This window comes from Rhinatrema bivittatum, chromosome 6 (genome assembly GCF_901001135.1).
Source record: "Rhinatrema bivittatum chromosome 6, aRhiBiv1.1, whole genome shotgun sequence".
NCBI classification, from domain to species: domain Eukaryota; kingdom Metazoa; phylum Chordata; class Amphibia; order Gymnophiona; family Rhinatrematidae; genus Rhinatrema; species Rhinatrema bivittatum.
Window position 1 is genome coordinate 243,635,036 of NC_042620.1, and position 21,816 is coordinate 243,656,851.

At 43.6% G+C, this 21,816-nt stretch overlaps 1 protein-coding gene across 5 annotated transcripts in view; it reads left to right on the top strand.

Moving 5' to 3' along the window:
- The window catches only part of KLHL13 (kelch like family member 13), a 266,417-nt gene that overhangs the window by 122,356 nt on the left and 122,245 nt on the right, over positions 1-21,816 (top strand). Inside the window, exon 1 of one of the 5 annotated variants that reach the window (XM_029606701.1) lies at positions 15,160-15,885. The exons of the other annotated variants lie outside the window; for them this stretch is intronic. The gene's annotated coding sequence lies outside the window, so the exon portion shown is untranslated. Of the gene's footprint in view, positions 1-15,159; positions 15,886-21,816 lie in introns of those variants that run through there. 5 annotated transcript variants of the gene reach the window in all.

Below are 21,816 nucleotides of genomic sequence, written 5' to 3' on the forward strand. Positions count from 1 at the left end.
TACAGGGTGGAGCCGGATGTTTACGTCCCTCAGGCTGTCCTCTATGCCTCTCGAAATCTACTAACACCGGAGCCATCGATATTTGCACCGTTGTGGCACTGCCTCGTTGTTATACCTACCAACGACAGCCTAAGTCATTGCCGCTGACTCATCCTGCGCCTCCACCACGAAGGGCGATGGGCACTCTACTCTCGCTTCAGCACCGATCCCATCGAGACCTGGTCACTATAACGGACCAGATGTTTTCGGAAGGTTCTAGGTCGTGTTATCTTTCAAGAACCATATTGGTGTCACATATTGCTATTTCCAGCTATGTTTGACACAACACCAAGAGAACCTGTCTGCCAGCAACTTGGGATTTCTTCGAGACATCCTCCCATTGCTAGCAACAGGACTCTGTACTTGATAATAGTCTGGCTTCCGGATGCACTAGCTGATATGCCATGCACAAGGTCCAGCAGACAGTGCCTCAATTGCAAGTCTACCTCGAGACCCGGCAACAGCTCTCTGTTTTCTTGCACAGCAGAGATAGATGCGGAAAGGACTTATACTGCTCCCGCTCGAGACCAAATGATATCCTGATCACATCAGCTCCGCCAGACGGGCAGGTTCCTGGACTTTCAACCTTGCCAGACAGAGCGGCCATACCACTAAGAACCAGGGCTAGGGGTACCGTTCCCTGGACACAACAAGGTGGAAAATTTTAATCCTGCTATTCCTTCTTTCAACAGAAAGCATGCAAACTCCGCTTATCCTGGACCTCAGAAATCTCAACAAATTTCTTCAGAAGGGAAAGTTCAGAATGATGTCTTTCTTCACTGTGCTTCCCTTACTACAATAAGTGGGTTGCCTCGCTCCTCTGGTCTTTCTAGGTGCTTCATAGTGAGTCAACATTTTCAATACCAAGTTCTGCCGTTCGCACTATCTTCAACAACTTGTGTATTTCACCAACTGCCTAGCAGTGACTGCTGCTTCTCTATGGAGTAAAACAGCATTCATGCGTTTCCTTGCATGGACAATTGCCTAATAGGAATCAGTTCAAGCAAGGAGCTTTAAATTCTCCAAGACTCACTATAAATCTTCTCTTAATTTGGCTGGGATTTCTGATCAACTACCATAAATCCCATATGGAGTAGTTCTGTGCCTACAGTCGCAACGGACTTCCTGCCCAACAACCACGCAGACATCCTGTTAAATTCTCCTCATCTCTGCGTCCATGCAACATAGCCTCAGCCCATCAATTCTTTCATTGCTGGGCCGCAGGGTATTTCACTATACACGTCATTCTTATGGCCAGACTAGCCATGAGTAAGATTCAGTGGATTTTCAAATTTCAGTGGCTCTAAGCCGTTCAACCGCTTTCATCCCTGATCCATTTTACTGATCCAGTACCAAATCCTCAGATGATATTGGCCACAGTCACATTCAACTAGGGTTGGAGAGCTCGAATCCACATTCTCCGAACCCAAAATGCATCTACTCCGCTCCATGAAAAGTCTGATATCAACTTCCTGGAGATTCGAGCCATGCGTTATGCCTTTTATGCTTTAAAACACTGCCTCTCACAAAAACCTTGTGCATACAGACAGACAGCATAGTGGCAATGTGGTATTCCAACACACAAGCATGCACAGGCTCTTATCTGCTCTGTCAGGAGGCCGCGCAACTTTAGGCCTGGGCCCTTGCACACTCCATGCATCTACGGGCCATTTATCTAATAGGCATACCAAATTCGCTAGCAGACCATCTCTGTCGATGTCTCCATCCTCACCAATGGTCTCTGAATCCATGTGTAGGGAGCAAAATCTTCTAGCGCTGAGGTCAACCAACCTTTGACCTCTGCGTCCGAATTGAACCACAGAGTGGACAGATTCTACTCCCTACACATGCATCGAGATGCGTTCCCAGGGACGCCTTTGCTTGTCCCTGCAACAAAGGCCTCCTATATGTGTCTCTTCCGATACCGCTCATAGCCTAAATTCCAGTGATGCTACAGCAGGACAGGTTTCCAATGAATCTCACAACCACGTTCTGGCCTCGACAAGTATGTTCCCCATAACTTCTCAACCTATCACTCCAGTACCCAATTTGCCTGCCCACAGGTCAGTCTCATAACACAGACTCACTGATATTCTCAGGTACTTGTAGCTTCATGACAGCCTTCAACACGTAAATCTTACCTTTCGAAATGGACAAGTTTTACCGCATGGTGTGCACAAAAAGGCATTAGCCTCTTTTTTTTCTCTACCACTCTATCTCTCTTAGGCTATCTAGGATACCCCTCGGATTCTGGTCCCCAGACATCCTCCGCACGGGTACACCTCCGTTCCATTTCAGCGTACCACCTGGGAGCAGGGGATGCCCGATTAACAGCTCAACCCTTTGAATCGGGTTCTCTACAGACTAATCCTCCTCTATGATCACTGATTACGGAATGGGGCCTACAAATAGTGCTTACAAGACTCATACGTTCCCCGTTCGAGCCTTTGCATTCCTAGAACTATAAAATTCTAGCATGGGAAATTCTTTCCCTCGTAGCCATCACTTCTGCTAAAAGGATCAGTGAGTTGCAAGCCCTTGTTGCATACTAACCCGACCCTAGGTTCCTCCGTCACCGAGTGGTCCTCCGTACTCACCCTAATATTCTTCTTAAGGTAGACGCAGCCTCTCACCTTACTCAGAATATACTCTGTCCACTTTTTCCCAAGGCCTCTTTCTCTCACCAAGGTGAGAGGATTTTCCACACTTGGACTGTAAACGTGCACTTGCATTCTATCTAGACCGCACTGCACTCCATGGGAAATACACCCAACTCTTTCTTTCCTTTGACAAAGACAAGCTGTGAGTTCCAGTGGGAAAACAAACTCTCTCCAACTGACAAGCAGACTGTATCAAATTCTGCTATGACAAAGCAGGCCTTCCTCTCTAGCGGTGAGTGCAGGCACATTCTGTAACGGCCATGACAACATCGGTACCACACTGTTGTTCAGTACCAATTGTCATCATTTCCTAGGCTGCGACATGTAACTCTCTTCACACAATCGCAGCCCTCTACTGCTTAGATATGGAAGTCTGTCAAGACTCTGCCTTTGGCCAACCTGTCTTGAAAAGCTTTCTTCCAGTATAATCCCCAACTCCTTCCACAACCTCCTGCTGTGATTTCAGGCTGCCTCATCCTTGCCAATAGCACCCCAATTATTGTGCCTGCTGCATGAGTTATCTGCTATTGGCCTGTTGTAATATGTGTCAGCCTGTAGCTTGCTAATCACCCATATGTGAGGACTACCATCCTGCTTGTCCTGGGAGAAAGCAGAGTTGCTTACCTGTAACAGGTGTTCTCCCAGGACAGCAGGATGTAATCCTCGAGAAACCCACCCGCCACCCTGCGGAATTGGGTCTGCTTATGTTTTGTTATTTTATTTTTCGCTCGCACTTTTTTGCTACAAACAAGACTGAAGAGAGATCCCTGTGGACACAGGGATCTTGGCATGCTGGGTATGCTCAGTGTGCCAGTCAAAGCTTTCTAGAAACTTTGACAGAAAGTTTTCCATGATGGGGCGCCATCCAGTGACGTCACCCATATGTGAGGACTACATCCTGCTGTCCTGGGAGAACACCTGTTAAAGGTAAGCAACTCTGCTTTCCCTGGTCACAGGAAATATCTCTGATTTGTCATGAGTACCTGGCAAGTACTCAAACACTAAGTAGATCTTAGCAGTGGCTATTGTCTAAGTTAACTTGATTAACAACAGTTAATGGACTTCTCCTCCAATAACTTATCTAAACCTTTTTTAAACCCAGCTACACTAACTGCACTAGCCATATCCTCTGGCAACAAATTCCAGAGCTTAATTGGGCATTGAGTGAAAGAATTTTCTCCGATTTAGTTTTAAATGTGCTACTTGCTAACTTCATGGTGTGCCCTCTAGTCCTTCTGTTATCCAATTCTAGACCTCTCGTGATTTTAAAGACCTCTATCATATCCCCCTCAGCTGTCTCTTCTCCAAGCTGAACAGTGCTACAATGGTGCTACAGTCGAAAAAGTCCACCTTGCATAATGCTGATTTCTCATAGTACATACTAGCATAAATTGACAGCCCCAAGATGAGCGTAAAGCATGGACGGGAGCATGCCATTGTAATTTATCATTCAGGTACTTTGGCCTGTTATTTCACATACCAGGAAAACTATTGCCAATGGCTTATACTGTATATGTTCAGCAACTAGCAACCAATGAGGCAAAGCTAACTTTGCTATCTTCCTCTCTTGATTACCTCTCCCTCCAAACCCCTTAATCTGGATAAAGGAGGAGGCACATTCTGGGGGCATTTCTTGACAGACAATTCAAAATTTTCCAAATAAGTCATCCAGATGACTTCTGTCATGCCAAAAGGCAGTCCTAAATTTATCCAAATAAACATACCCAGAAAACTTTGGGAGTTGTCTAGGTGTATTCGGCAGCGTGGTGTAATGGAATTGATTAGCATAAGTCTGTCTACTCTGGCTAAGGATGTAATTAGAGGTTAGGTCTTCTTGAACTCAATGTTCTCACACTAACCCCACATTTGTATTTGTATTTATTTTATTATTTATTTATTTGGCATTTTTATATACCGATATTCTTGTAACAAGTTACAAATCACCTCGGTTTACATTCAAACAATAAACTTTGCACAAGGATGCATTACATTGAACAGGGAGATCAAGACTTGGAGTCAAACAAACGGGGAAAAACAATTAGATAACTTGGTAAGAGTATTACAGCTGAAGAACATTTGATGGTATATCACTCCTCAGAGCGGCTTGCTGGTGATGTAGTTCAACTAACAAAGCTGCCTGATCTGAACCTGAATGGTCATCCGAGTTGGGCAAAGGCTTCACCAAACAACATATAAATTAAAATATAAATTTTAATTTATATGTCACCTAAATCAATGTTCTAGGTGGCGCACAAGCCAACATACATAATAACACTCAAACCAAAAACATGGAAATTATAACAAAGGACCCAAGCCCTGGATTATTGCTTCATGGCCAGTCTATAGCATATAAAGCTTACAAAAATGCTAGTCTAAAGAAAATGCCTTGGCCGTTCTTTTAAATATAACGGAACATCAGCCACAGTTCCTGAGGCAAGGTGTTCCAGAGATCAGGGGCAGTGACTGAGAAGACTCGCTCTCTAGTATCAGTTAGTCTGGCATGTCATACTGAGGGAACATCCAACAAGTCCCTTTGTGCAGAACATAGGTCTCTGCCAGTATTGTAAATTTGAAGCAGAGTGTTAGTCCATGGTGGTGCGTCCAAAGCTAGGAGTTTGTGAACTAGGATGACAGTTTTAAGTTTAACCTTCAATTGTATAGGAAGTCAGCAAAGGCCATATAAAACAGGAGAAATATGAGTTCTTATACTGCAACCTGAAATTAACCAGGCAGCTGCATTCTGTAATAATTGCAGTGCTTTGATACTGGTGAACAGTAGTTGCATCACGTGACTGTACAACAACTGTGAGTGCAGAAAGAGTAAACTCCAGATGTGCAAGCTCTCTGGGGAAGATGTTTTCATCCTGGACCGTGTTTTGGGGAAACCTTATACGTTTCTCAAAACATGCCTTCTGATGCACAGACGAAAAGGGTATAACTAACAGAGGAGAGAGATGAGAGGGACAGACAGAGAGAGAATCATCACCGACAGAAGCAACTTGCTGCCCTCTTAATAATAGTAAAAGAGGATTTTACTACATTATCATGCAACTACTTTGCTATATCTGTGTATCCTGCATTGCTTTCTGGAGCATATCTTAGTATTAATAATAAACCCGCTGCTTATCCTGGCATCCGTAATTGTGCTGACTCATAGTGTGATTGTGGTGTGAAATGTTTTGTGTAGCAGATCCTGTTAGGAAGAGAGCCTGCAGGATACTGACCTTGTAATGGCGGATCTTGCCATTGGAGTTGCCTGGGGGATATCGGCTTTTTTGTGTCCTTACCGCACATGCACATACATGCGCGCACACACACACCCCTTGCTAATAGTTCTGGTTCATGTCAAATGAAATTTCAAAAGATGCCATATTCCAATAATTGGGACATACATACTCACAGATCATTGGAGAATAATTTGAGCTATAAGCCTTTCGAAAGATGGAAACAAGACCTCTACACCTTTTCTAGCAAACAGTTTGTAATGTAAGAGTCCATGTTGATTTACCCTAAAATGGAGGTAAAATCTCTACATCGATATTTTTGTTGTATGTGTAGAGAGCTGTAAAAAATGATTAATAATTACAATAACAATTTTCCTAATAGATACACAAGTGTTTTTTTGATAAAATGTATGTTATCATTAAACATCTGCATATATACCTACTTGATAAACTCATTCATGCTTGAGTCACATTTTCTGTAGGGCTGAATTTTAGACATCTGCATTGACTTAAAAGGATCCAAATTAGTTCAGATAAATAGCTGTGTAAAAGGTTTTCATTAGAACATTTATAGAAATATTCCAAAAGTAATTAAGAATAAAAAAAGTATTGATTTCACAAGTCCTTTACTCCCTTTCATAGCAAACCCAGGTTAACTCTGGTTGAAAAATTGCCTTAAAATGGCCTATAATAAATTAAATAGAGCCCACCTGTGTCCAGTCATAATAGATGAATACTCCTGGATGAAGAATCGAGCTGTTTCTGTTGTATGAAGTAAATCTGAAGCAAAGATCAAAATATGGTGAGCAAGATGTTGCCGAAAGAATTGCAGGATAATGTTGTTCAAAGGTAAAGATGGGGGGGAAGACTTTTAGAAAATTTGAGTATTTTAATATTCCTTCGGGCAGGCAGGTCCATCATTGTCCCCACCTAGACACTGCTGTGATCATGCTGTTCCTCCATTCAGTAGCCTTGGGTTAAGGAAACTGCTGCAAAAGGTCACTGTGAGGCCTAAGATTACTTTAAAAGAACTACAGAACTTTCAGGCTGAAACTGGAGAAAATGTTGACTGTTCAACAATTTTTAGATTACTCCATAAACATGGCCTATGTGGGAGAGTGGAAAGAAGGAAGCCACTGCTGAAGTAAAATTATATGATGTGCTGTGTAGCGTTTGAGGGACACTGCATGAACGTGGGACAAAGTTTTATGGACTAATGAGATTAAAGTGGATTTGGCTTCAGTGGTAAGCGATAGGTGTGACTTAAAAAACATTTTTGTACATCAGTCTGCTAACACCATCCCTAAAGTAAAGCATGGTGATGGCAGTGGGGATAGAGAGTTTTTTGAACATTGAAGGGAAAAATGAATGGTGCAAAGTACAAGCAGATTCTGCAAGACCTGTTCCAGTTAGCCACAGACCTATGACTAAGGAGAAAATACACCTAAGCATAAAAAAAATACAACAATAGAATAGCTTAACAAGAAGAAAATGAATGGTCCAGTCAGAGCCCAATAGAAAGTCTGTGGCAAGACTTGAAGACTGCAGTCCACAGACCATATCCAGCCCAATTGAGAGCTTGAGCTCTTCTGTGAAGAAGAATAGGCAAAAGTTGCACCATGCTGTGTACAAAGTTGGTAGAAACTTATCCTAAATGACTTGTGGCTGTTGTGGTAGACCCTTTTGCAGCCATAAGTATTGAGTCAAGGGATGTGAAGATTGTGCAGTCAATACTTTGTTTCTTTGTTTTAATTTTTCTTTGATAATAAGGCTGTGGGACCGTGAAGAGGAGCCCTTGGAAGCAGAAGAGGACTTATTAAGCTTAGAGTGATCTGACTTGCAGCTTGGAGCTGCAATGAGAAGACACTATTGAGTGCGTCAATAAGACCCATGGAGCCCGGAACGAAGGTTGGAAGCCTGGATGTATCAGAGTGGAATTAATCACTGAATGCTGTTACAGCATCAAAATATTGAGGGTTGAAAGCACCAGGACTCTGTGTTGAGCACATTGGTGTAGCAGGGTGCGCTGTGCACTGATGCAGCGGTCTTTAGGTGCATTGGAACTTGATGCGAAAACAAGACTATCGATGCGCTTTGTGCTAACGCATCACATTTTTTTTTGTCTTACTTTGCACGCAGTGGCTATTCTGAGTGATGCTGTTTTTATCGCAACCCATGTTGGTTAGATCCACTCAGCCCTGAGGCTTTGGTATGTGCCAAAAGGGGAATCTTTTAAGAACTATGCACCCTACCCATGGAAACTTTCATCTCCTGACCAACTGGTGCAGCCCTTTATTCTTGGCTGCTCTGGAGTGCTGCGACCACGAGGACATGTGAACTCAGGCCTTACAGTTTGCTTGATTGTGGTTGGGCCTAAATACCGGTAGCACAGCTGATGACCATTAGTGATGGTCATTATTTGTCCACAAATGCAACTTTTAAAGCTACTAACCATGCTTTTTTCCCCTGATATGACTAAGTTTGAGTGAAGGAGTTCTAGAAGAATCTATCATCTTGTTTGTTCTTTTCTTTTATTTTTGGTAGCACTGAAAAGAGAAATTAAGTGATTTTCAGAAGCTGGAGGAAAATTTTTGAAAGATAGTCAAAGTATATGTCTATTCTGTAGCTCAGACAAAAAATTATTGAGGAGGCTCTCAAAGTGATATTTGTGTGGGAACTCCCACACATCTTCATTAGAGCTCAAAGCTCTACTAACTTGGGAGAGACCAGTCTGTTCGGTGCCTCCAGATGTCACTGCATATTAAGGTTAATTCAGTGTGTTATCTTTGAAAAACACTGTTTACGATAAGCATACTTGCTTTCTTAATTAGTTTTATATTTCCATAATTGTTCTTTCACTATGAAAGCGTAGGTATGTTGTGTAGATCAGTGCAACTAATTCCTATTCTAAGGCATTTTGATTTGTATTTCTTAGACAAGAATCTGAACTAGCATGTACATGGATGTGAAGACTTTTAGAAGGCACTAAACAGAGGCAGATAGAAACAAGATACCTCTGAAAGAATAAACATTTTAAGATATGTAAAAATGGATGTAATTATGATCTTTATATCACTCTACATAGTTGAACGGTACATATAAATGCCACAATTTGAAAAATGATCCTGTGTAAATATTTTAAGGTTTATATTCCAAATAATGAAAAGCGGCCCAGTGAAAAGGATCCTCTTTTTGCTCCGCATCCAGTCAGCATGCGAACTGAGGAAAAACATTTTCCCCTCGTTTGTATATAGAGATACTCTCTCATTGCAGACATTTTCACCTAGTATTTATCTAATCACCAATTTTCAGTTTTGACATTTTGACACCTAATTTATAACTCCCATAACTTGTGAACCATATTTTTTCAGTGCTGAGTCTTTTCCATGAATCCTTCTGTGACCTTTGTTTCCTGATTAAAAATGCTAATCTTGCAAATTTAATTTCAATGACTCTTATTGATTAGAAGTTGAACTATACAGTAGAATTAGAAAATTAATTAGCTTTCTTTACTAGCAAGGCTAATCCTGATGTACTGTACTTACTATAAAGCATTAGTCAATAGTTTTACATTTATTATTGTGTAATTAATTATAGTGGTTGGCATCAAACATCAGTCAATAAAAATGAGCTGCATTGGTTATCTGTGTCTAAAGTAAGTAGACTCATCTGACATATTTTCTGTTCATTACAAATCTGGCCACATAGCAAGCTAAATTTAATTATATGTAATGGAGTAATAACCTGGTTTTAAAGATTAATTTACACTCCTGTTTAACGAAGCTGCTGCTTTTGTGTAGTTACTTTCAAGGGGCACTATCAAAAGGGTTGCTAATTGTCAGAATTAAGTTGAGACAATCCAGCAGAATTCAGTAATTTGTAAAGGCATGAGGATTATTTGGTCTAATAACATTCCCTGAAGAATATGGTATGATGTGATTGACCACTAGCAATTAGGTAAGAGTAGGTAAAGAAAATTGGAAAATGAGTAAATTCATCACAAGAAACGGAGGGCTGTCAATCTGTTACGATCTCATTAGACCCAGTTGTGGCAGCCAGAATCAGCCTGATGATGTGCATCTCTCAGATACTGGTTTGGACATATTCCTAAGTTTGTTTCAGAATGCCCTAAAGATAAATATGACTGCTGCAGTAGCTGAAGCTGGGGGGAAGGAGCAGAGCATAAACAAGGTTTCGTTATCCTGGAGTTAGACTTGACTCAGAGTCAATAAAGGCAACATGTGTCACCTAAGCCAAGTGATTGAGAGGGCCCTCAACAGTATTGTACACTTTATTCTCTACATACTACAGATTCATGTACTGCCTCTTTCTGGGCCTGCAACACTCCTGGTTAAGATAAACAGAAAAACTGAATTCACTCACAAAATACACAGGAAACAGGACCAGAAATTACTAAATATGACACATCCTCTTAGAGTCTGTGATTCTGCTAGCTTGTAACTTTTTAATTCTAAAATAAAAGGAATCTGAATGTCAAAATATGATAGGAAAATACAGAATTTTACATGTTTTATGTGTTTTTTGTTTTAATTATGAATTTTATTTTGGGAGCCACCATAATCATTTGAGTGCATGACTAATAAATGATTTTAAATAAAAATTAAATTAAGTCTAACGTAGCAACCTATCTCATTGTAATGACATATTTAGAATCAAAATCCTTCAAAAGTGTTGTTGGCCAATGACAAGTTTTTGGACTTCACTTCCTTTCTCTTGCAAAATACATCGGCATTAATTAATGGAAGGGCAGTAAAATGATAAAGGTTATGGAATGGATCCTTTATGAAGAGAGGGCTCTTTAACTTGGAGAAGAGTTGATTGAGAAGGGAATATAATAGTGGATTAAAAAATCATGGATTTGAAACAGGTTAATAGGGAATGGTTATTTACTCTGTCAAAGAGTACTAGGACTAGGGAACACTTCATGAAATTTGCAGCTAGCAGATTTAAAACATTTAAGAAAGTGCTTTCAGTCGGAGCACAATTAAGCTCTGGAATGTGTTTAAATTTTGTCAAGGCTAAAAGGATAGATGAGTTTAAAAAAAAGATTTGGACAAGTGTCTGGAGTGCAGGTCCATTAACATTTATTAGCAAAGCAAACCTGGGAATTGCCAATTCCTATTTCTGAGAATGAGCAACAGGTACTTCCACCAAAACTGACCATTTGTCAGAGACAGGATGCTATGCTTGATGGATCATTGGTCTGACAGCATGGCACATGTCAAGACATTTTAAGTTAATATAAATTAATCAGTTGTATCTTACGTCTAAGAAATGATGGACTATATACTAAAGTACTTAAAAACTTGAACCTTATTTGGCATGTATATTTTTGATCCACTTCAGGGTCCATGGGATGAGCAGCACCAGGGATTTATGGCATTAGACTCTGGTAGTTCATAGGCAACTGAAGATTGCAATTGAGCCGTAAATATATAAATCATAGTACTTTATAGCTGAAACTTTATCAGATATTTATATTTATTTATTTATTTATTTATTTAAAGTTTCTTTTATACCGATAACCGTTTACACATCGCATCGGTTTACAGTTAAACAGGAACAATTGGGCAGAACCCTTACATATAACATTGAAAAACAGGTTAACTTTTGGGCAGTGCCCTTACATGTAACTGAGAACAAAGGAGGCTAAAACAGGGATGGGGTATAGGGCTGATTATGCCGGGCAGCGTCCGTGAAATCAATAAATAGATACAGCATATATATTTATACAATATATAAATAGATACAGCATATATATTTATAAATATATATATAAATAAATACATATAAATAAATATAAATAAAAATAAATATAAATAAATAAATATAAATAAATATAAATAAATAAATACAGCATATATATTTATAAATATATTTATAAATAAATAGATACAGCATATATATTTATAGTGAAAAAATATACATTTCACTGGTTTATTTTCAGGAGTGTGTTTCACTAGGGCAGTGAAAATGGAAAGTTTCTTGTTTCCTACTCTAGCTTCTCTTTTGAAATGAATTTTAAAGCAGAGCACTTGTGAACAACTGGAAATTTAGCTGATAGGTGGTTCTAGTCATTTCTGAAAGCAGTGGTGCCATCTCTATCTAATCTTTTTAGTCACACTAGCATACGTCAGTGGCCTGGAAAAGTGGAAGGTATATTGTGCAAAGGCAATATGCTCTGTTTGGAAAGCACTGTTGAGCAGACACACACATACACACACAAATACACAGGTGTGCATTCATGCAGGAATACATATACCTACAGGCACGTACAGATTGTTATTGCCCAGACAACCCAAGCGATGCTGAGTGATGTTTGCTGTTGTGCTGTGTCTGTGAAATCCTATCTCTCGCGCTCTGTAGAACGATACAATAAAGTGTGACCAGCCCAGTGCACAGGTTAACAATGCGTATTTTAGAAGCATGTCCATAACTCCAAATGCAATGAGGGGATCAGCGCCTCCAAAATGTGCGTCCAAATAAAGGCAGAGATAATATTGCTCATCATGTGTAAATGCCATGTAGATGAGGCTATTAGCTATTACCCCGCAATGCAAAAAATCACCGTGCACCCAAGGCACACTTCTTAACCAGTCAAATTTTACATCTGATCCAGAGTAGGCGTAAAGTCTTGCCGCACATCAAGGGGTCTACTTAAAAATAAAAAATACTGTTTTTCTGTGGTTCTTACTACCTAGGATAACCACAGAAAGCAGCATCCTGAAAAAGGCTTGAGGGGAAAAAAATGTATGGGCACACAATGCACATGCAGAATATATACACTCCAGGCCGTGTATATTGTGTGTATATATTGTGCTGGTAAATTCGCTGCCATGGTATAAAATGGATGCTCGTAAATTGAGCGTTTGTTTTGGAAACCTTCACACAGCCAAGTCTCCTGGGTGCCCAATGCGAAGGACATTCTAGGGATGCACAATTTATCCCTAGCGCATCCGTTTCAGTGCGGCAGGTCATTTACATATTGGATAGGTGCCCAGGAGAGGTGGATGTGCGCACATTAAAAAAAACAGTTTGGACGCATGTTTTTTTGCACGCACTTTATTGCATTGGCCTGATGGAGAAGTAGGCATAGGTACACATGCACACACAATGGCAGGCACATTTCGTTTGTTTGTGTATATAGAGATGAGGCATAAGTACAGTGCATAGTTCATGTTTTGTAATAAAGTAATAGTTATAGTAGTGCAGTGTTTGTGCTCTGGTTTGTCCACTTTTGGAGAAGTTGGTTCAAGTCTAATTTGTTTCCCAAATGAACAGACTTCAGTAGGATCTTTCTAGGCTCCAGTCACTATTTGTCTATATAGTCTGTTATGACTGACTGTCCATAGACTTCTGAGACTGGACAAGCAATGAGGTTAAACTATTAATTGTCTGTTGGCATTATTGGCTAAAAAACCATAAATAGTTTTTGAATGAACTACGCCTAGATTGTCAATGCTGTTGGTCCATTTCATTAAAAATAAAAAATGTACTTCTTTCTGGTAGGAAAACTAAATTTAATCAAAGATTTCAGTTATCTGCTCAGCCTTTCAATATCTACTTGCTCCTCTTTTAAATTACGATTTCAAAATCTAAGAGCAGTGCTTTAATCCCCTAGATCTATGGATCTCAACAGGTGTGTTTGGAACACAATGGTGTGACACGAGGTCTTGGGAGGTATATCACAGGATCAGCAGGCAGCTGCTCTCTTCTGTGAGTTGGTTGATTTCTCCTTTGGTGAGCCTGACAGGAGGCTAGTCTCGCTTCCTTCTCCTCTTTCTGGCCTAGTGGGAGGTTCTTTTCCCCTTCACCTAGATCAGGGCGAGACATTGCCAATACCTTCTCTTCTGAGACTGAAGGACCACCAAATGTATCTTCCCCTATTGGGGAAGTGATGCTGCTGATGCTCTTTTCACACTGGGGGAGTGGGGGAAAGGAGGTTAGGGATACTAACCGCCTATCATTTGTTTAAAGTATGGTTCAGGCTGCCCCTGTTAATTAATTTTATTTACATTTTATTTTATAGTCCACCATAATATAATCATTCTAGACCAATTGCAAGTCAATAATAATATAATAATACTTCTACAGACTAGTCAATACAAGACATAAAATTCTTACCATATGTCCATAATGGGTAAAAAGAACAAAATAAAACTCTTAGCCAAAGGCTTGAACAAAATAAAATGCTTTGACTTGTTAAAAAAAATGTTTGTAATAGGAATTTATCTAATCGATTGAAGGAGGTTGTTCCATGAAGTAGGACCAGTGATAGAAAAGGCTTGCCTGTGAGTGTTCTAAAGCAGAGCCAATTTCACATTGGACAGAAAGGAAGCATAATCAATAGGGACTGGGAGGAGGCAGAATGCAGTGGGTGTGATGGTACATATTTGTTTCAGGTTAATGAAATAACTCAGGGAGTCATTTAAAACTTTAATAACCAGTATAGCAACCTTAAAATTTATTCTCTACTCAACAGGTGTTATGCTACCCACAGGGGCGATCCCTACGGGTCTCTACCGTCGGCAAGCGGAGCTGGCTGATTGACAGAGGTTGGCTGGAGCTTCGCCAATACCAGCCTTCGTTCCCCACAGGTTGAGCCCTTGGGTACCGGGGCCAGCTCCTCTTAGGAGGGCCTCCATCCGAGGTCTTCCCAGAAGTGATGTGAGAATCGGCCAGGGGCCAGCAGTGGTGATTGAGATCGGAGAACAAGTCAGGATGAGGCAGAGTCCCGGACACCCGGGCACCAAGGAGAACTGGGAGCAAGACAAGGGGTGCCCGAGTAAGAGCAGGCCGAAGCCTGAGAGGCCAAGTCCAGAGTAGATTCAGCAGAGGAGTGGAAGAGCAGGGTGAGATCAGGGCAGGTGGCAGGCAAGGAGAAGTGGCAATATGGACACTGGTCAAACCAGGAGTCAGAGGATGGTCAGGCAAGGCAAAGGTCAAACCAGGAGACAAGCAAGAACGTAGGTATCAATCAGTAGCGAAGTCAGACGAAGCGGAGGTCAAGCCAGTCATCAATCAGTAGCGAGACAAGCAGGGTAGACACGGAGCTCAGGAACATGAAAAGGTACCAGGAACACAGAGGAAAGGCAGGAATGAGCAACTAAGCACACGACAAGCGTGGAGACCTGTTGCCAAGGCAAGGAAGCACTGGCTGGGCCCGGCTTATATACCGGGACCCAGTGACATCATCATCTGGGGCCGTGGGGTGATTTCCCACCATGGCCCCTTTAAAGGTAGACCAGTAGCGCGTGCGCGCCTAGGGAGAGGCATGATGTGCGACGACGGCATCTTCCTGCGGAGCTGGAACATCCGCGGAGGAGCTGGGAGCACTGGAGGCAGCCCGAGCACGGAGGCAGCTGCCCATGGCCGCAAGAGAGGTGGAACCAGGCACTGGAGCAGGCAAACGGGGGTAAGTGGGCCCGACCGCGGGCCTGCTGTGGCTGGCACACGCAACAACAGGAAGACAATGAAACACAAATGAGGAGAAATATGGTCACACACAAAGGGCAATCTGTAACCAGGGGATGCTACTGTATACTGCAACAGCTGCAATGCATACATTGTTGATTTAGGGAAGCCAACATGCAAGGCAATACAGTAGTTAAGGATGTTAATGACTCAAAGAGTTGACTACCATATGAAAATCTTTCTGATCTAGGATATACTTTAGGTGAATCAACATTTGAAGGCTTAATACTCAGAGCTGTTGGTCTGGTCAAGAAAATTGTCAACACATCAATTTCCTACAACTACTGGCAGTTCTGAAGGCTCTAAGGGCTTTTCAGAGATTAGGTGGCCAGGAAAATTGTCCTCCTTCAGATAGATAATCAGATACCTATGTTCTGCCAGAACAAGTAGGGGGGAATAGGTTCAGTCCTGTTTTGGGAATCTTTCAGGATTTGGAACTGGAATGTTAGAAGGCTCACATCTGGCATGTAAGTACATTTTAAGATATTTTCTTTGGAAAGATTTTGCTTATGTGCACTTATTAATCTGTGCTTTATCTATTCACTTTTGAAGTTTCCCGATGCAGCGCTTAGGGCAAAATGTGGGCCCCGTCGGTACTTGTCTATTTTGATGTTATTTGAAATATATTTTCTAAATGTTCTTTACACAAGAGTAATAGACATTATATAATTATGAAAAATCATTGTAAACATTTGAGAGATTTTTCAGATTTATGATTATGCTTAGCCATGATTGGTGGACACTTTCCATTAAGGCAATGTTTTCTTCTCTATTTCTAAAGAAAATTAAAACTTTTTGACATGACCAGATAAGTTATCTTGTGGGTGAAGTATGGTTTGGTTAGGTTCTGTTCTTGGGCAGTAGGATGTTCAACCATACATAGCTTCCCATCTCCTCTTCTGTAGTTGAATTCTTAGATAAGCTTATATATTAAACTAAGTAGGCAATGTGCAGCAGTGACTGTGTGGGAAGTGCCGTGTGTGCTCAGTAAAGCCTTCTATGCTTTTGCAGACAGCTATAGAAAACGCTGTGCTTCTCCTAGGACAAGCAGGATGGTAGTCTTCACAGATGGGTGACATCATCAGATAGAGCTCGGCATGCTACTATCCAAGCGACCACGCGGGGTTCCTCTTCAGTCTCGTCTTTTTCCGCGAAGCAGTCACCTTGTGGTTCTTATTTATTTATTTATAACTTTTATATACCGATGTTCCTGTATAGCATACATATCGCACCGGTTTACATAAAAACTGAACTGTCACCTGGGGGCGAATACAAGGAACATAGAATACAATAAAATAGTAAAATAAGAAACATAAAGCTATACATGATTTCACTTCAAATACACTTTGGGTGCGAACAATAATTGCTGGGAAAGTTGAAGGACTGCATAATAATACATTAAGAACATCTAGCTTAAAGGTTCGTTAAGAAAGAGACTTCTAGCTACGTGTTAAGAAACACTGGTTAATATGGGTTAATATAACATCTAGCTCACAGGTTAGTTAAAATGCTTAGGGAATATCTAGCTTACAGGTTAAGTAAAAAGGGCTAAGGGTCAATAAGGGGTAGGTCTGCATGGAGGGAACTGGACATGCTAACCAGTAGTTGGACAATATGAAACTGGAACCAAAGGGGTGAGGAGAACTCTGGAGGTGCCCCTTGGAGGAACAGGGGGGCCTCAGTGAGTGTTATCTCTCCAAAAAGGCTTGGCTGAAAAGCCATGTTTTAAGTTTCTTTTTGAATACCAGAGGGCAGGGTTCTTGGCGGAGGTCCGGGGGGAGCACATTCCAAAGAGGAGGACCAGCTGTGGAAAGGGCACGCTTCCTTAAAGAGGTTTTTGTGGGTGAGGCATACAAAGTGCCTTTGTATTCTCTTCTAATGGGTCTGTCCGAAATGTGCAGACGTAGTTGGAAACTTAGCTTGAGGGGGTAGATATTATGAATGGCCTTGTGAATCATCATGAGAACTTTGAAGAGAATCCTGTATTTGGGTAACCAGTGAAGGTTCTGAAGGATGGGGGGTGATGTGTTCTCTTTTGTTAGCGTTGGTGAGAATCCTGGCGGCAGCGTTCTGGACCATCTGTAGGGGTTTGGTGATGTTAGCAGGGAGACCCAGAAGAAGGGAGTTGCAGTAATCAATTTTAGACAGAATGATGGATTGGAGCACCAAGCGGAAGTCTCGAAGGTGAAGGAGAGGTTTCAGTTTTCTTAGTACCTGCAGTTTGAAAAAGCATTCATTGGTGATGTTATTTACGAATTTTTTTTAGGTTAAGCTGGTTGTCAAGCAGAACGCCTAGGTCTCTCACATATGGTGAGTGATTAGTCTATGTTTTAGCGAGTTGAGAAGAACGTTGTTGTTCTCCTGAGATATGAGAAGAATCTCTGTCTTATTGGTGTTGAGGACAAGGTTGAGGCTGGTAAGAAGTAGGTTGATTGATTGAAGGCATCTGTTCCAATGGGACCATGTTTTGGGAAGAGATTCTGTGATAGGGATGAGAATCTGGATGTCGTCCGCATAGAGGTGAGTTAACTTTAGGTTAGTGAGTAAATGGCAGAGCGGGAGAAGGTAGATGTTGAACAGGGTAGGTGAGAGGGATGATCCCTGGGGGACTCCCAGGTTGGATTTGACTGGGTGCGATTCTTTATTGTTGATCCTAACCTTGAAGGAGCTCTCCTCCCTTTTTCCTCCATGTGGGGTCCCTCTTCACAGTCTGTTCCCCCGTCGTCTCGGTAGGTGTTTCTCTAGTTCTTTGCGGTCAGTTCCATGTGTTGCCTCTCTGTGGCTGCTGGCCATTGACTACTCGCCGGCTTATTTTCATGGCGTCTTCTGGTTTTCTTAAGTGCCCCCAATGCCCGCAGATCCGCATGAGATCTGTATCCTCTGCCTGCGGGCTTCCCACAACGTCCGCAGATGCCCAGACTGTGCTCAGATGACCCCCAAGGCCGTCGTTCCCGACTAGACAAGATGGAGCAGCTTTTTGGCGCCAAAAAATTGGCTCCATCAACTCTGGCATCGGAGACTTCACTGAGGGGTCACGGAGACCCCTTCCACGCCCTGTCAGATCCCTCCTCATGAAGAGAAGGGCTCAGGAGACTGGCCCTCTCCCTCGTCTGACTGTTCCAAGGCATTTGGATTGTCGGCTTCCTTGGTGCTGGAGAAGGACCGGGCTGAGCACCGAGGGAAACACAGACATCGGCACCAGCAGTCATCATCCCAGGGTGCCAGTGCCGATTCTGAAACGACCCCATGGCGAAGAAGCCCCATCCTCTTCTGAACCCAGGAGTCCCCCCCCCCCCCCCCCCCCCCCCGTGGAGGCTCAGGTGACGCCTTCTTCTCCTCATCCTCCTCCGTCATCTGCGTTCTCATCACTGGACTTTCAGGAGGAGTTGGACTGCAGGGTGCAATAGGCGGTGCTCCTAGGTCTCCAGAGCATTGAACCACCCCTGATGCCGGCCCCCATACCGCTGCCAGAGCCAGCGCCCCTGCTGGAGTATCTCGACGTTTTGTTGGGTGTTCAGCCAATGCAACCAGTGTCCAGGGCTCCCCATTGGCCACCAAGGACCCCTCCAGAGAAATACCGATTAATGGATCCTCCGAGGAAGAAGATACGCAACCACGCCCGAGGCCCTCGAAGGTGCCTGCACTCCCCAAGCCTGTTCCCGGGCCATTGGGAGTCCCAGGGCTCTTGGGGCCCTCGGTGCCATCATTGCCCTTGAGGCCCCCGGCACCGAGGCTACCGCTGGCTTGGGCACTGACCTCCCTCGCCATCCTCCTGTGGACGTTAGTGAGAAGGATGTGCCATACGATCCCTGGGGTATGATTCATCGGCATCCTCTTCCGATGACTCTGGCAACTTGCCTTGTGAGCCCTCTCCGCCAGATGAGAGATGTCGCTCTGCCCCAGAAGACCTCTCCTTCGTGGGCTTTGTTAGGCTGCGGCAGAAGCCATTCCTTTCCAACTCTTCATAGAGGAGGATGCCCGCCACAAAATGCTGGAAGTTCTCCAGTTTGGGGATGTCCCGAAGGAGGTAGTAGCCATCACAATCCATGAAATTCTTTTAGAACTTCTATACTGGATGTGGGAACACCCGGGCAGTGTACCACTGGTCAACTAGAAGACAGATGCTCTTTATCTGGTCCAACAGGCACTTGGCTTTAAAAAATGCCAGCTCCCCTACCAATCCATGGTTGTGGAGTCTGCCGTAAAAAAGGCCAGGAGATATCGTACCCATTCCTCCACCCGTCCAGGCCAAGAGCAAGGGCCCTGCATGCCCTTAAAAACATAAGAACATAAGAACATGCCATACTGGGTCAGACCAAGGGTCCATCAAGCCCAGCATCCTGTTTCCAACAGTGGCCAATCCAGGCGATAAAAACTGGCAAGTACCCTTATAGGAGGGTCTTTCAAGGGGCGATGCTTATTGCTCGTATTGCCTCCTACCAGTTGTACATGGCTCAATTCAGCAGGAACTTGTTGGAAACAAGTTCAAGAGTTGGCAGAGCACCTACCTCAACAGCAGCAGGATGTGCTGGAGACAATAGTACAAAAGAGCCTGGAGGCCGGGAAGCATGAGGTGAGATCAACTTATGACATCTTCGAGATGGTGGCCAGGGTATCCACTGCGGGCATTGGCGCCGGGCGCATGGCCTGGCTTCGGGCCTCTGACCTTCGGCCAGAGGTCCAGGAATGGCTGGCGTACCTGCCCTGCACCAGAGAAAATCTCTTCGAGGACAAGGTCAGAGATGCGGTTGCTCAGCTCAAGGACCATCATGAGACCTTGCAGCAGCTTTCAGCCAGGACCTCTGACCCACCAGCTTCCGTGCGCAAGTCTTTGCATCACAGGCCACACAAACCCTTCTACCGCCAGAGGAGATACTATCCTCTTGCTTCCCACGCTAGGGCACCATGCTGTAGACCAGGGACTGGCCTCGCCGACAGTGTGCTCCTAGGCCTCAACCAGCCCCACAGCCTAGTCCAGCTGCGGGCTTTTGACTGGTGGTGAGAGTGGATGCCAACTTGTGGTACCCACGGACCCCTACCCACTGGTCGGGAGCTGGCTGTGTCTGTTAGCAGACCACTGGCCTATTACACCGACTGCTGGGTTCTGACCATTGTACAACATGGTTACTGCCTGAATTTCAGGACAGTCCCAGCGGATTCTCCGCCACCGCCAATGTGGGACCTGTCGGGGCATCAGGAAATTCTCGAGTTGGAGTTCTCGGCCTTATTAAAGGCCGAGGCAGTAGGACTCATGTTCCACTCTCAACAGGGCCAGGGGTTCTACTCAAGATATATGTGATGGCGGAACACCTGAGTTTTAACATTTGCCCCCCACGAGTTGTTTCTCAACCTGACAGTTGCAGACAGGATCTTCTGCCTGTGGGGCATTCTGGACTGGATCTCTTTGCCTCCCTCCAGAATTACAAAGTGATCCACTTTTGCTGTCTGTACAGGGAGGACGGGGAATCAGCCTTGGATGCCTTTGCCCGATTTTGGGGCAGGGACTTGCTGTATGCATATCCTCCACTCCTGCTAGTGGGGAAGACTCTCGTGAAGCTCCAGCAGGACAGGGGCACCATGATTCTGGTTGCCCCATACTGGCTGCGACAAGTCCGTTTCCCGATCCTGCGCGACCTATTGAGCCAGGAACAAATATGTCTGGGCACATCCCAGGATCAGGGCAGATTGCACCACCCAAACCTCTGGTTGCTGGCCCTCACTGCCTGAATGTTGAAAGGGTAGTCTTGCAGTCCCTTGACTTCTCTGATACTGTGTCACAGGTAGTGGTGGCTTCCCAAAATCCTTCCACCAAGAAGTCTTACCGGTTGAAGTGGAGGAAGTTCTCTGTCTGGCGTGAGGTGAAAGGCCTAGACCCTTTCTTGTCCCTCATTCTGTGAATACTGGATTATTGGACTATTTGTGGTCCTTCTTTGAGTCTGGGCTACAGACTACCTCAGAGTTCATCTGAGTGCTATCAGCGCTTATCCCCTATAAGTGGTACACCCATTTCTATGCAGGCCTTGGTGGACCGCTTCATGAGGGACCTGTTGCAACTAAAGCCCCCTCTGTTTCCTCCTGTTGTGTCCTGGAACCTCAGCGTAGTACTAGCCCGGCTCATGCAGTCTCCTTTCGAGCCTATGCACTCTTTCGAGCTTAAACATCTCACTTGTAAAGTCATTTTCCTGGTTGCGGTCACCTACGCTCGCAGGGTCAGTGAGCTTCAGGCGTTAGTGACGTATCTGCCCTATACGAAGTTCTTTCATAACAGGGTGGTTCTATGTACTCACCCTAAGTTCCTGCCTAAGGTAGTGACTAATTTCCATCTCAGTCAGTTCATAGTTTTTCCCACTTTCTTTCCGAGGCCTTTTTCCCACCAGGATGAACTGGCTCTGCACAGC